The sequence below is a fragment of the Somniosus microcephalus genome, chromosome 7, assembly GCF_052327205.1.
Source record: "Somniosus microcephalus isolate GS21.2 chromosome 7, FLI_Smic_1.0, whole genome shotgun sequence".
In the NCBI taxonomy this organism is placed as follows: Eukaryota; Metazoa; Chordata; class Chondrichthyes; order Squaliformes; family Somniosidae; genus Somniosus; species Somniosus microcephalus.
The window spans coordinates 76,523,981-76,537,279 of NC_140993.1; the positions used below are offsets into that span (position 1 = coordinate 76,523,981).

General features: G+C 43.0%; 1 protein-coding gene across 4 annotated transcripts in view; it reads right to left on the minus strand.

Annotated features, from left to right (window-relative positions):
* The window catches only part of plekhf2 (pleckstrin homology and FYVE domain containing 2), a 65,928-nt gene that overhangs the window by 32,287 nt on the left and 20,342 nt on the right, over positions 1 to 13,299 (minus strand). The window contains exon 2 of one of the 4 annotated variants that reach the window (XM_085992617.1): positions 320 to 402. The exons of the other annotated variants lie outside the window; for them this stretch is intronic. The gene's annotated coding sequence lies outside the window, so the exon portion shown is untranslated. The remainder of the gene's footprint in view (positions 1 to 319; positions 403 to 13,299) is intronic. 4 annotated transcript variants of the gene reach the window in all.

Genomic DNA, 13,299 nt, shown 5'->3' on the forward strand with positions numbered 1-13,299 from the left:
GCTCCCATCCGGTAAGAGATACCTAAGTATACGGTCTCGTACCAGCAGGTTTCGAAACAGCTTCTACCCCCAGGCCATAAGACTCATGAACGAATAATTTATTATTTATTACTGTGGTCTTATTTATTATTACTGTATTTCTATTAGTATTTTTATCATTGCAATACCATATTTATCCCAATGTTGGGAGGACTCATAAAAATCAACATTTCATTGTGCAGTACATATGTCTGTTGCATATATGACAAATAAAATTGAATTGAAAGGAGGAGACATTTGCCTGCATTAAATTTCACCTGCTATCGTTCTGTCCACTTACATATTTCTTCCAACTCTTTGTAGTGCTTCCTCCAATTCCACTGCTCCACCTAATTTTAACCACTTTGCATTGAGTTTCTGAATCTAAGACAATGATGTAAATTAGAAATAGTACTGATCAAAAAAGGAACCCTGGGGCACCCAGCTTAGTACCACCCCCACAATGCCTGCAAAATTCCTCTAACAAGCACCCATTGTTTTCTTCCCTTGTCAGACAGCTTCTTATCCATTCCCAAGATTTAAAGAAAGACTTGCATGTATATAGCACCTTTCACAGCTTCAGGACATCCCAAAGCGCTTTACAGCCAATGAAGTACTTTGGGAGTGTAGTCACTACTGTAATGTAGGAAGTGCAGCAGCCAATTGTGTACAAGAAACTCGCACAAACAGCAATGTGATAATGACCAGATAACCAAAGCAAAATCTGCAGATGCTGGAAATCTGAAATAAAAACAGAAAATGCTGGAAATACTCAGGTCAGGCAGCACCTGTGGAGAGAGAAACAGAGTTAACGTTTCAGGTCGACGACCTTTCGTCAGAGCTGGAAAAAGTTGGAGATGGAACAGGTTTTTAAGCAAGTGTAGGGGCAGGGAAAGGGGGGAGGGGAGGAAAGAACAAGAGGGAATGACCAGATAATCTGTTCTTGCTATGTGGGATAAATATTGGCCAGGACACCGGGGCTAGCTCCCTTGCTCCTCTTCAAAATAGTGCCATGGGATCTTTTACATCCACCCGAGAACAGGCGGGGCCTCGGTTTAATGTCTTGCCCGAAAGACAGCACCTCCAACAGTGCAGCACTCCCTCAGTACTGCACTGGAGTGCCAGCCTAGATTTTTGTGCTCAAGTCTCTGGAATGGTACTTGAACCCACAACCTTCTGACTCAGAGGCCCTGAATCCCAACAGCTTTGAGCTTGACTTCATATACGTTCACGTAGAACTTTATCAAATATTTTTTTGGAAGTCTAAGTTTTAGATAGAGCCAGTTAAATAGCTACCACCAGCACCATAAGCAGAATCCTTCTGTGCTGAAATTTGAGATTCTACACATATACACAAACCAAGAAGTGTCGCACAAAAATGTTACAGGAATAGTGATGGTGCGTTACACAAGTCCTGCATACAGCACACAATTCCTGTAACATTTCCATGCAACGCTGCTCAGTGATGCTTAATCCTGGTTAACCTAGTCAAATTTATTCTACCACACTTGATTGTCACTCTTCCCACAACTGACTCCCAACTCTAGTCCAGATAGCCTGGAGCTGCAGCAGACTACAAATTACAGACTCAAATCAAATTAACAGCTCCAGGTTATGTGCAAATATATGGAAAGGCTAAACTTTTTGAACAATGATATGAAGCTAATCACTTTCTACCTTTTCACTTGCCTCTCAAAAGATGCAAAGCAATTTTCAAATGCAGTGTTCCAGGCTCATAACAGTTCCAGGTCATCTCCAAATTGATACAAGGCAGCTCTCATCTGCAATCTGTAACTGAACCCACCAATCATTAACACAAGGCAATGCCATCTTCTAGCTTTAAGCATGCAGATACCTATATTATTGTCCTTACTATGAACACACCATGGAACATTTTATCAGACTACCCTAAGTAACACTGCAGCTGAAATAGGCAGTCTTTATTCATTAATTTGAATTAAAAAGTGTAAATAGCAGAAACATTAGAAATGAGTGCTTTGTCTGTAGTTTTCAGGTTTTCTGTTACTTAGCTTAAAAATAGGTTGTGCAAGAAATGTTCCACCTACAAAATGGTTCCATCCACTGCAACTCAAACCAATCTGTTCCACCCTTTTGTGAATGATTCAAAGCTACCATCATTTGAGTGGTCTTCAACAACCAGCTGTAATTGCTGCTACAGTCCTGCAAATCAATATTGGTGAAGTAACCAGTTTGACAATTTTAACAAGTACCAAAGTGCCTGCCATGACTGATGTTACTTGTCCTCTGAACTGCGTAATAGAAATCTTGCATATAAATAGACAACAGAACTGGGTCTTAATGTTTTCCCAGGGCATGATCTCAGATTACATGGCAAAATTAGCCACTTCAGTTCATAAGGAGTGAGAGTGCTTGCCTATAGGAGCTGATGAGAAATGTATCTGGCGAGCACAAAAATTGTAACGCTATTATTGTACTGGAGTAGAATGGGCCTATAGGCTCTGGAATTTAGAAGATTGAGAGGTGATCTAATTGAAACGTATAAAATTCTTAGAGGGCTTGACAGGGTAGATGCCAAGAGGCTGTTTCCCCTGGCTCAGAAGTCTAGAACTAGGGGTTGTAATCTCACAATAAGGGGTCAGCCATCAAGATGAGGAGAAATGTCTTCACTGAGGGTTGTGAATCTTTGGAATTCTCTAACCCAGAGGGCTATGGATGCTCAGTTGCTGAGTACATTCAAGACTGAGATCGATAGATTTTTGGGCACTAAGGGAGTCGAGGGATATGGGGATAGGGTAGAAATGTGGAGTTGAGGTAGAAGTTCAGCCATGATCTGACTGAATGTGGCAGAGCAGGCTCGATGGGCCCTATGGCCTACTCCTGCTCCTAGTTCTCAGTGACTTCATGTCAGCAAATACCATATTTAAAGCACTTATGACTGGCTTTAGCCTGGGATCTCCTGGGAGGAAGGAGCCACCCGACAGCCAGAATAAGCCAAGGATGGGTTGGTATGGGGATGTTTACCCTGCCGGGAACAAATCAAGTGGTATTACATGCAAGAATGGGCTATGGGGGAGCTGAACAGACACACAAAAGTGGGTTGCAATATCTGTGTCTCTCACACACACAAAGACTTGCTATTAGTCAGAAAAATTCTAAAAACAAAGATATGAAAAAACTAATATTGATTGCAACTGTATGTTCAACTGAAGTTGGAAAATTTGTTAACTACACTGAAGTCAAAAATGGGGCTTTCCACTGAAATAAATTATATTGTGTGTTTAGCAATTGGCATAGGGATAAGCAGATTTGAAGGTTAAATGCGTGGCTCAGAGTGGTGTGGGAGGCAGGGGTTTTGCTTCATGGGGCACTGGCACCAGTACTGGGAAAGAGGGAGCTGTTCTGTTGGGACAGGCTCCACTTAAACCGGGCTGGAACCAGTGTCATGGTGAATCAAATAACTAGGGCAGTAGACAGGGCTTCAAACTAATGAAGAAGGGGTGGGAGGATTCGGGAAAGAGTAAATTTAAAAGCAGCAAGAGAAATGTCAAAGCTCTAGAGCAGAGCAGAGTCTTGGGTAAAAAATAAGCAGAATGGGTCAGGAAAGGACAGAGAGAGTAACAAAGGCGACATCAGGGAAAAATAGAAAAAAGTCAAAGCTAAAGGCACTATATCTGAATGCGCGAAGCATACGCAACAAAACAGATAAATTAATAGCTCAGATAGAAATTAACAGGTTTGATCTAATAGCCATTACGGAGACGTGGTTGCAAAGTGACCAAGGTTGGGAACTAAATATTCCAGGATACTTAACTTTTAGAAGAGATAGGCAAAATGAAAAAAGAGAAGGGGTAGCCCTGATAATAAAAGATGGGATAATGACAGCAGAGAGATAATGCATGCAGAGCCGAACTAGGCAGATACCCACTGATAATAAACATCCAAAAACGAGCACTAAACTTCCTAAATCACCTCAAATCTAGCTCCCCAGACACCCTTCATTTCAAAGCCTTTCAGACCCAAGAGCTAAACCCAGAAAAGAGTCCCCTGAGTCAGCTGCTACTGAAACTAAGTACTCAGCCGGACCCTGACCAGCCCCAGACCAACACAGCCGTCCAAACACCAATCCGAGTGAACCAAATCATTAAAAAATGCAAAGAAACCTACCTGGAACATTGGAACAAAATAACCGAAAGCCAAAGCAGATTAGAATGTTACCGGGCCCTAAAAAGAGAATATAAACTGGCAGACTACCTCACGACCATCAGAGACACAAAACAGAGACAGACCCTCACCAGGTACAGACTAAGCGACCACCAACTGGAAATTGAAAAAGGCAGATACAAGAAATCCTGGCAGCCTAGAGAGAATAGAATATGCGATCAATGTCTGGCTGGCGAGGTTGAAACAGAAATGCATTTCCTCCTAAAATGCGAAAAATTCAACACATCAAGAAACATATTATTCAACAAGCTAAGCCAAACAACCCCAGATTTCAAGGAATTGGATGATCTGTCAAAATTGAGATTAGTCCTAGGAGAAGGAGACAGACTATACCTTGGGGCTAAATATGTAACAACATGTCACAACCTGAGGACTGTTTAAAAGTAAGACTGTTTAAAATTAATATTGAACGTACCAAATGAAGTAGAAAGACTGTTTAAAATTAATATTGTTTAAAAGTAATATTGTATATACCCAACAAATGTCAAATCGATTGACACCTACAGAATGTTGTAAAACTGTACCTTTTTGCTATGTAAGCTTTGGCAATATGGTTCTCTGTAAACTTTCATGCCAATAAAGCATTTGAACTGAACTGAACTGAACTGAGAAAGGATCTTAGCTCTACCCAAACTGATTCTACTTGATTTTAGGAGCCAAGAAACAGCATGGGGCAGAAAACATTGGTGGGAGTTGTTTATAGGCCCCCAAACATTAGTTGTAATGTAGGGCGGAGTATAAATCAGGAAATTAGAGGCACATGCAACAAGGGTAATACAGTAATCATGGGGGACTTTAATCTACATATAGACTGGGCAAACCAAATTTGCAGTAATAGTGAGGACGAATTCATGGAATGTATACAAGATAGTTTTCTAGATCAGCATGTTGAGGAACCAACTAGGGAACAGGCTTTTTTAGATCTAATACTGTGCAATGAGAAAGGGTTAATTAATAACCTTGTAGTAAAGGGGCCTTCGGGGAAGAGTGACCATAATGATACAATTTTATATGGAGTTTGAAAGTGATTTCGTTAAATCCAAAACTAGGATCTTAAATCTAAATCTAAACAAAGCAAACTACGTAGGTAGGAGGGGCGAGTTGGCTACGGTAGATTGGGAAACTACATTAAAAGGTATGACGGTAGACAAGCAATGGCTAGCATTTAAAGAATACATAATTTACAACAAATATACATCCCTTTAAGGCACAAAAACCCCACAGGAAAAGTGGCTAACAAGTTAAAGATAGTTTTAGATCAAAGGAAGAGGTTTATAATGTTGCATAAAAGAGCAGTAAGCCTGAGGATTGGGAGGATTTTAGAATTCAGCAAAGGAGGACCAAGAAATTGATAAAGGGAATACGAGATTAAACTAGCAAGAGACATAAAAACAGACTGTAAAAGTTTCTATAGGTATGTAAAAAGAATTGGAAGGTGGCAAATGTAACCCCACTATTTAAGAAAGGAGGGAAGAGAGAAAATGGGGAACTACAAACCAGTTAAGCCTGACATCAGTAGTAGGGAAAATGCTAGAATCTCTTAAGGGCGTGGTAACAGAGCACTTAGAAAATAATAATAGGATTGGGCAGAGTCAACACGGATTTATGAAAGGGAAATCATGTTTGACAAATCTGTTAAGAGTTTTTTGTAACTAGCAGGATAAAGGGGAACCAATGGATGTGGTATATTTGGATTTTCAGAAGGCATTCGATAAGGTGCCGCACAAGAGGTTATTAAACAAAATTAGGGCTCATGGGATTGGGGGTAATATACTAGCATGGACTGAGGATTGGTTAACGGACAGAAAACAGAGAATAGGAATAAACACTTAATTTTCGGGTTGGCAGGCTGTAACTAGTGGGGTACCACAAGGATCAGTGCTTGGGCCTCAGCTATTCGCTATCTATATCAATGATTTGAGTAGAAGAGTAAAGATGTCTTACTGCAATTATATAGGGCCCTGGTGAGATCACATCTGGAGTATTGTGTACAGTTTTGGTCTCCTTACCCCAGGAAGGATATACTTGCAATAGAGGGAGTGCAACCGATTCCTGGGATGAGGGGTTTGTCCTATGAAGAGAGATCGAGTAAACTAGGCCTATATTCTCTGGAGTTTAGAAGAATTGGAGGTGATCTCATTGAAACATACAAAATTCTTACAGGGCTTGACAGGGTAGATGCAGGGTGGATGTTTCCCCTGGCTGGGGCGTCTAGAACCAGGGGTCACAGTCTCAGAATAAGGGGTCGGCCACTTAGGACTGAGATGAGAAATTTCTTCACTCAGAGGGTGGTGAATCTTTGGAATTCTCTACCCCAGAGGACTGTGGAGGCTCAGTCGTTGAGTATATTCAAGACAGAGGTCAATAGATTTTTGGATATTAAGGGAATCAAGGGATATGTGGATAGTGCAGGAAAAATGGAGATGAGGTAGAAGATCAGCCATGATCTTATTGAATGGCAGAGCAGGCTCGAGGGGCCGATGGCCTACTCCTGCTCATATTTCTTATGTTCTTATGTTTAAATATAAACAACAGAAGAGACAGGCTGCCATCTGTCTTGCTTTCTCTGAAGCAACATTTAAGCAAATTCTAAACATTAGTCCTAGGTTTTTGAGAGAGGCTGAGGCCGCCAAATAAAAACACTGATGAAGCTACGCACAGAAGACAACTTTATGAGTAATCAATTCTGAAATAGTTTGCAATTATTTCATGTTAATTTAAAATCTTAGCTTTTTTTTTTATTACAAATTTTGGTTACTGAGGACAAATGGCAAACAGAATAATTTGGAAGTTTTCTGAACAATCTGATTGGTTCACTTGGCTAGCCTTCTGCTCAGAGTAAAACCTAATGTATAAATTTGCATGTCACGCAACTCATCTGGAAGGAATTTGCTTAAAAGTGGAATAAACCTGCATATCGTCCAATCGACTGCAAGAAGTTTGTAGCAGAAATTAATTTGACAATGATTAACCAAAGTGTCACACCGAAGCATATGACAGCACATGCTATAAAGTATGTACATCGTGTGTGTAGTGTGCACTTTGTCAAACATACTTTTCTATGTCCGCATTGCCTCTTACATTTAAAGAGTAGGTAACTAAAGCCAATCATTTACAATCTAAAGAAAGACTTCCTTCAGCATCAGAACATACCTCATTGCCTCGAGTCAGAATGTCTAAGACCAATTAGCCTCAAAGTAATCTTAGCAAGCAGAAAATAGATCTTGTAGCTTCAAAGGGATAGGCCCCCTGAGCAGAATATGGCACAATGCTCATCCTTATAAAGCAGCTCATCATCCATCTTAACTTAAGCAACTCCACAGGAACCCAATTGCAATATACAGTATAGATTGAAAATTAACTGATGTGACCCTTCAGTACATCAGAGAGGATTAAAGTGTCTTGTAATTTACACATGTAGAAGGGAAGAGTTATGCTGATTAAAGTATAAATTTATGCTTTTGAAATTGGTCATGCAAAGTTCTTTTTCATTTCAAAATGGACATCGAATTAAATTTTATCATGGACATATTACAAATGTTATTAAATTAGCTCCTTTATTCTGAAAATCCCATAAACCCAATAGTCTAAAATGGGAAGTCGAACCACTGAAGATTTGATTAACTTTTTTCAGAATGGTTTTGTGCAAGTAATATTCCTTCTTTCTATGGAACAGTTTTGTCTTGAGAATATTCCAAAATATGCAATAGTAGTGTAAGAGTTTGGTGTAGTTTCGTGATTAAAATTTGATGGTAGTTTTTTTTAATTTTTTTAAATTGGCTTAAATGGTTTAAAAAAAATTAGAACCAGAAGTACCGTCCTCAGGTTGCGATCACTGCTGTGCGCAAATTGGCTGTCACACTTCCTTTCATTACAAGTAAATAAACCAGTAAGCATTTAATTGGCTGTAAAGTGCTATTATGGCATCCAAAGTCATGAAAGGTGCTATATAAATGCAAGTCCTTTCCTTTACAAAAGCAAAATACTGCAGATGCTGGAATTCTGAAATAAAAACAGTAAATGCTGGAAATACTCAGGTCAGGCAGCATCTGTGGAGAGAAACAGTTAACATTTCAGGTCGATGACCTTTTGTCAGAACTTTCCTTTTACAAAACTTTTTATTGTTGAGGGGCACAATTACATTTTCAATCCCTTTAAGGATTGCAGGAAATTTCTGACATGCTAGATGATGTGAACAAGCTAATTTATGGATAGACAGACAGTAAAACTGATTTCAATATAGGAAAGTACTTCATTTCTAAATTTTGTAGTATACACTTTTTTTAGGCCATAAATATGTTAAAGTCATACTTTTTTAATATACATTACAACCCTATTTATACTGTTAATCTGATCAAACCTAAAACCTGACCTTTCTTGGCTGGTGTCAGTTTAATGACTTGTTTAATAAATAAACTAATCTCTTGGGCAAGTTAAATGCCAATTTAGATAGCGTAGTCTTACATACCTTTTAGATTCACAGCTACATCCACTTCATACCACTCACTAACTATTTTGTTTTTTACATTGCATGTGTAAAAGAATTATGCTGGCGAGCCAGCTGTATATTTAAAATAAAGCCACTTCATACAATCTGCCTACATAGATTCATGCAGAGCTTGGATTAAACATCTCTTACGAATTTGTCAAATTACCACTCAATTAATTGATAGAAATAACATTTAAAAAATGCACAAAGTGTCTAACATTGAAACTCAGGATCAGGAATATCGTTGTCAAGTTAAATTTGAAGTTTCCGTCCTGATCTGATCTTTACAGTTCACTGAAACATTTAATTTGCATGCTGACATGTGGCAATTAATGCATTTATAATTCTTAACTATGAGATATTGATACACTTGTATACTACTGAAATGAACTGCGGTGGCAGGGGAACAACGGCAAAAGAAAAAGGCACAAAATCTCAAACCTCAGTAACAGAGTTATAATCATCAACATTAGGGATTAACAGATTATTGGTAGATGCAACATTGTGACCAAGGAAGGATTGTCGGTATTAGCACCAAGCACAAGGTCATTCTGCAATGACTCAATGTCATAAGACTTCACATTTGTCATTGGTTCTTTTATAAATTAACAGACTTAATCCAGTTCTGTTGCTTCACCCACCACAAGCCACAAGAAAAAACCTGGAGCAAATGTGTGATAATCATCCTGTCCAGAGCACGGTGTATTTTTTTCTACCCCTGATTACTCAAACTATATTTAGGCTTATTTCACAATACAAATTAATTTAAAGTTAGACTTTTTGTATTAGGTCAGAGGTGTCAAAATGCAGCCCACAGAACAGTTACATCCAGCCTGCAATGTGCTATGCCAAGTCTCCTGGGCACTGCTTCTTACAGCCCAGGAGACGTGCGCCTATAAACTTTGGGCCCAAATAGCGCTCATCTCCCACTTCGTGATGTCAGTGCCCCCTCCCGCTGAGGAATGACTGGAAAGGAGAGCAGTTTGTGGAGAGAGACTGAGCGGGGAGGTGTAGGGTTCGGTTGGTCTGGGTTATCAGGGCCTCGGGAAGGTGTTGGGGTCTGGAGATTGATCGGAGGGATAGAAAGAAGATTGGGAGGGGTGGTTTTGGAAGATGGGACTCGGGGTGGAGGGGGTGTCAGGAGATTGGGACAGGGGACTGTGACAGAGGGGCGTGTGGGTAGAAAGATACTGGGGAATCGGGGTTGGGGGCGAGACACGGACGAGGGAATGGGGGTTGGGAGATTGGGGCTAGGGCGGGGGGGGAAAGAGAGAGAGAGAGAGAACTGGGGATTGTAGTTGGGGTCTGTGGACATATTGCCCAGCATTTCCTGCAGAGCTGGGAGCAGCAGCACCACCAGCAACCTGGTGAGTGGGAGCACACCGAGAGGATCAGCCAGTAAAGGGGCGAGTGAAACCTGGGGACTGTTTCCACTGGTGTGTGAATGGGGAACAAATGGACGGAGACCGAGTATTCTCACTGCGCTCAAGGAATTGCACACCGATTTTATATCGCAAACTCCAGCAGCCACCGTTCACGTCAGGCCAAGAGGGGTAGGGAACTGCGCATGGCACAGCCGCAAGCTACAGCCCCCCTCCCTCAGTTCCTCTCGGCAACAAACTCCACGAACAACCCCAGGCTTGATGCCCGTCTAAACTGTTGGCTCCTCGCTTGGGATCTTGCAGAATTTGTAGCTGGGGTCTGAGGCCAATATACCCTTTTTTTGGGGGCGGGGGGGGGGGGACATGGCCTCTTTAAAGGGGCTGTGCGGCCCATTCACAGTTTTGCGCTTAACATTGAAAAAGCTGGTCCTGGGCTGCGTACGACCGGCAGAGAACTGCGCGACCACACAGCTTATAGGGAACGTTGCTTCAGGCTCATCTGAAATTGGACCTCAGGCCTCATTTTAATAATAGAGGTGAGCTACTGTCTCCAGAGGCAGCTTGCCAAGTGCTGAGGGTCAAATTTGGGCCTGCTCCATTGCTGGGCAGAAGCAAATGTAGGAGGGCCAAACATCAACCAGCAGCAGCCCACCGTAGTGCTTTGAAGTTGGGAGAGGCCATTTTCCCTGCCATTTCTTCAGCAGTATTCTACGGTCCCTTTAAGGTCTGCAACTTAGACTGCTGTAAAACTGGAAAAACTAGTTAGAGCTTGCATGACGCATGACTCACTTTGTTTTTCATGCATTTCACAGAAGAGTCCTAAATCAGGCACAGAACCCTACTTTGCATATTTAAATTAATTAACCGCTGATTTCAGGCAGCCGCCATGGACACCTAAAAGCAGTGATGACTAATTTGCCGTCAGCTACGCTGCTGGTGCAGGATCGTGTGCCCAGAAATTAGTATACACTGCGCCAGTTTTACGTCAAAAAAATGTGCAAAATGCACACTAAATTACCAGTGTGTCCACGTAACTTTTGCTGAAAGTGGCCCACGCCAAGTGCCAGGATGTCAAATTAGGCCCACCATGTAAATTGAGTTTGACACCCCTGTATTAAGTCAATTCAGGAGGGTGACAGGGAGAGGGAAAGAAAGGTTGGGAGAGAATGGGCAAGGGGGATTTGCCTCAGTAGGGGCAGAAGGTAAGAGTACAAATGTTGTGGGTGTGTGAAATTTGCCGCAATGCAGGTTATATGGTTGGTGTGTGATTTCTGTTTCAGCTGCCACTGCCGGGGGGGAAAGCTGCAATTTTGGCCTCAGTAAGGGAGGAGCGAGTCAGATTACAGTTTCAGTGTCAGCTGCAGGGAGGCAGGAGGGAGGGCTGGCTGCTCAAAAAATGTCTCTCAACTTGACAGGATGGGGGGCTCAGTCCAGTAAAGCAGGGTCCTTATACAATAGCAAAATCCTGTCTCCCATTCTGCCAGCGCATTTCACACCTAATCTAGAGCCGTCTTTTGTCTCCACCAGTCCTATCACCATCTCGTCTCGTTTTGAATACCTCTTCATGTCTCTTCACTTCTCTTGTTCTCTCCCAGCCTGGCCTTTTAATCTATTTCATTTCCTGTGCTTTTTCAGTCTTGACAAAGGGTTTGACCCAAAACGTTGACTCTAATTTCTCTCCACAGATGTTGCCTGGCCTGCTGAGTTTTTCCAGCATTTTCTGTTGTTATAAGCGGTGTAATTAGTTCTGAGCTGGACAATCTTCTTTGCATGGTGGCACCAGCCAGAGCAAAAAACAGGGAATTAATTACATCTCCACACACTGGCCCAATTATCAACTGCCTTCTAACTCCCCTGAACTTTAAGAATACATTTGGTCAAGACTCGTATGCAATTCCATGGGAGATCGACTAGTATAGTTTTATATAGGGCATGGTTGGGGAAAGCCAGTATGTAGAGAAGGTTTTCCATTGTTATGATAGTGGAAGACTGATTTATGTTTAAAAAATCTTTGAAGGTGTTTGAAGGGTTCAGCAGCGGAACGTATAATACATGTATCTATATATATAAATCGGTACTTCTGTCATTCTGTCTTTCTATCTGTCTATCTGTCTATCCGTCTATCTGTCTATCATCGCGTGTGCGTTGCGGGTATGCACTCGAAAGTTACAGGGCGTACCTACGCGCGCGTTACCTCCAAAGAAAGCTTACGCTTCCGAGACGGTTTTAAGCGTATTTACGTTTCGGCCGGGCTAAAATTGCACCCGCGGTATCCCAAAAACCTTCAATATTCCGCTCATTAGCATCTCATTATCCGCTCATTAGCGACAGAGTGACCTCGAGCTCGACCAATCGTACGCCGGGTTGCTGGCGTGTGCCGCCGGGCCAATCGGTGCGCGTGTGGCCGTGCTTTATCGTTCTGAACCGAGGTGAGTCGCCGCCATCTTGATTCCAAACTTTTCCTTTCTTTTTCCCGCTTTCTGCGTCTTAAAAAAAAACGTTGCTTTTAAAACACATATTGTTTTTTAAAAAAATGATTTAGAAAGTAATTAACTTATCTAATCTCATTAATTTTCCTACCTTTCCCCGTTTTTCCAGGTAGGCCTAGAAGCCTCGGCGTCTCCTCCGCACCCACGCCCGAGCTAGGCACCTCCCGGCCCCACTCGAAGGCTGGAGGGCCGAGCCTCAGCCCAGCGCCGCTAGGGTGCGCGCGCAGCAGGAGCGGAGACGTCTCTCTCTGCCGGGGCTTGCTGAGCGTCCAGCGTTACCCTGGCAACGGGCGCAATCGGCGGTCTTCACCTTGGGGGGAGGGGGGGCGGCCGCGACCCTCGGGGGGGGGGGGGGGCCCGCGCGCGCAGCAGGAGCAGCTGAGACGCGGCGTCTCTCTCTCTGGCTTGGTCAGCGTCACGGTTGCCCTGGCAACCGGGCCCGCCGGCCGAGAGAGACGCCGCGTCTCAGCTCCTGCTGCGCGCGCAATCGGCGGTCTTCACCTCCGGGGTGGGGGGCGCGACCCTCGGGGTGGGGGCCCGCCGCCCGCCCTCCATCCCCCGCCCTCCCCCCCCTCTCTTCTCTTCTCTCCCCCCCACCCCTCCCCCTCCCTCTCTTCTCTTCCCCCCCCCCCACCCCTCCCCCTCCCTCTCTTCTCTTCCCCCCCCCACCCCCTCCCTCTCTTCTCTTCCCCCCCCACCCCTCCCCCTCCCTCTCTAC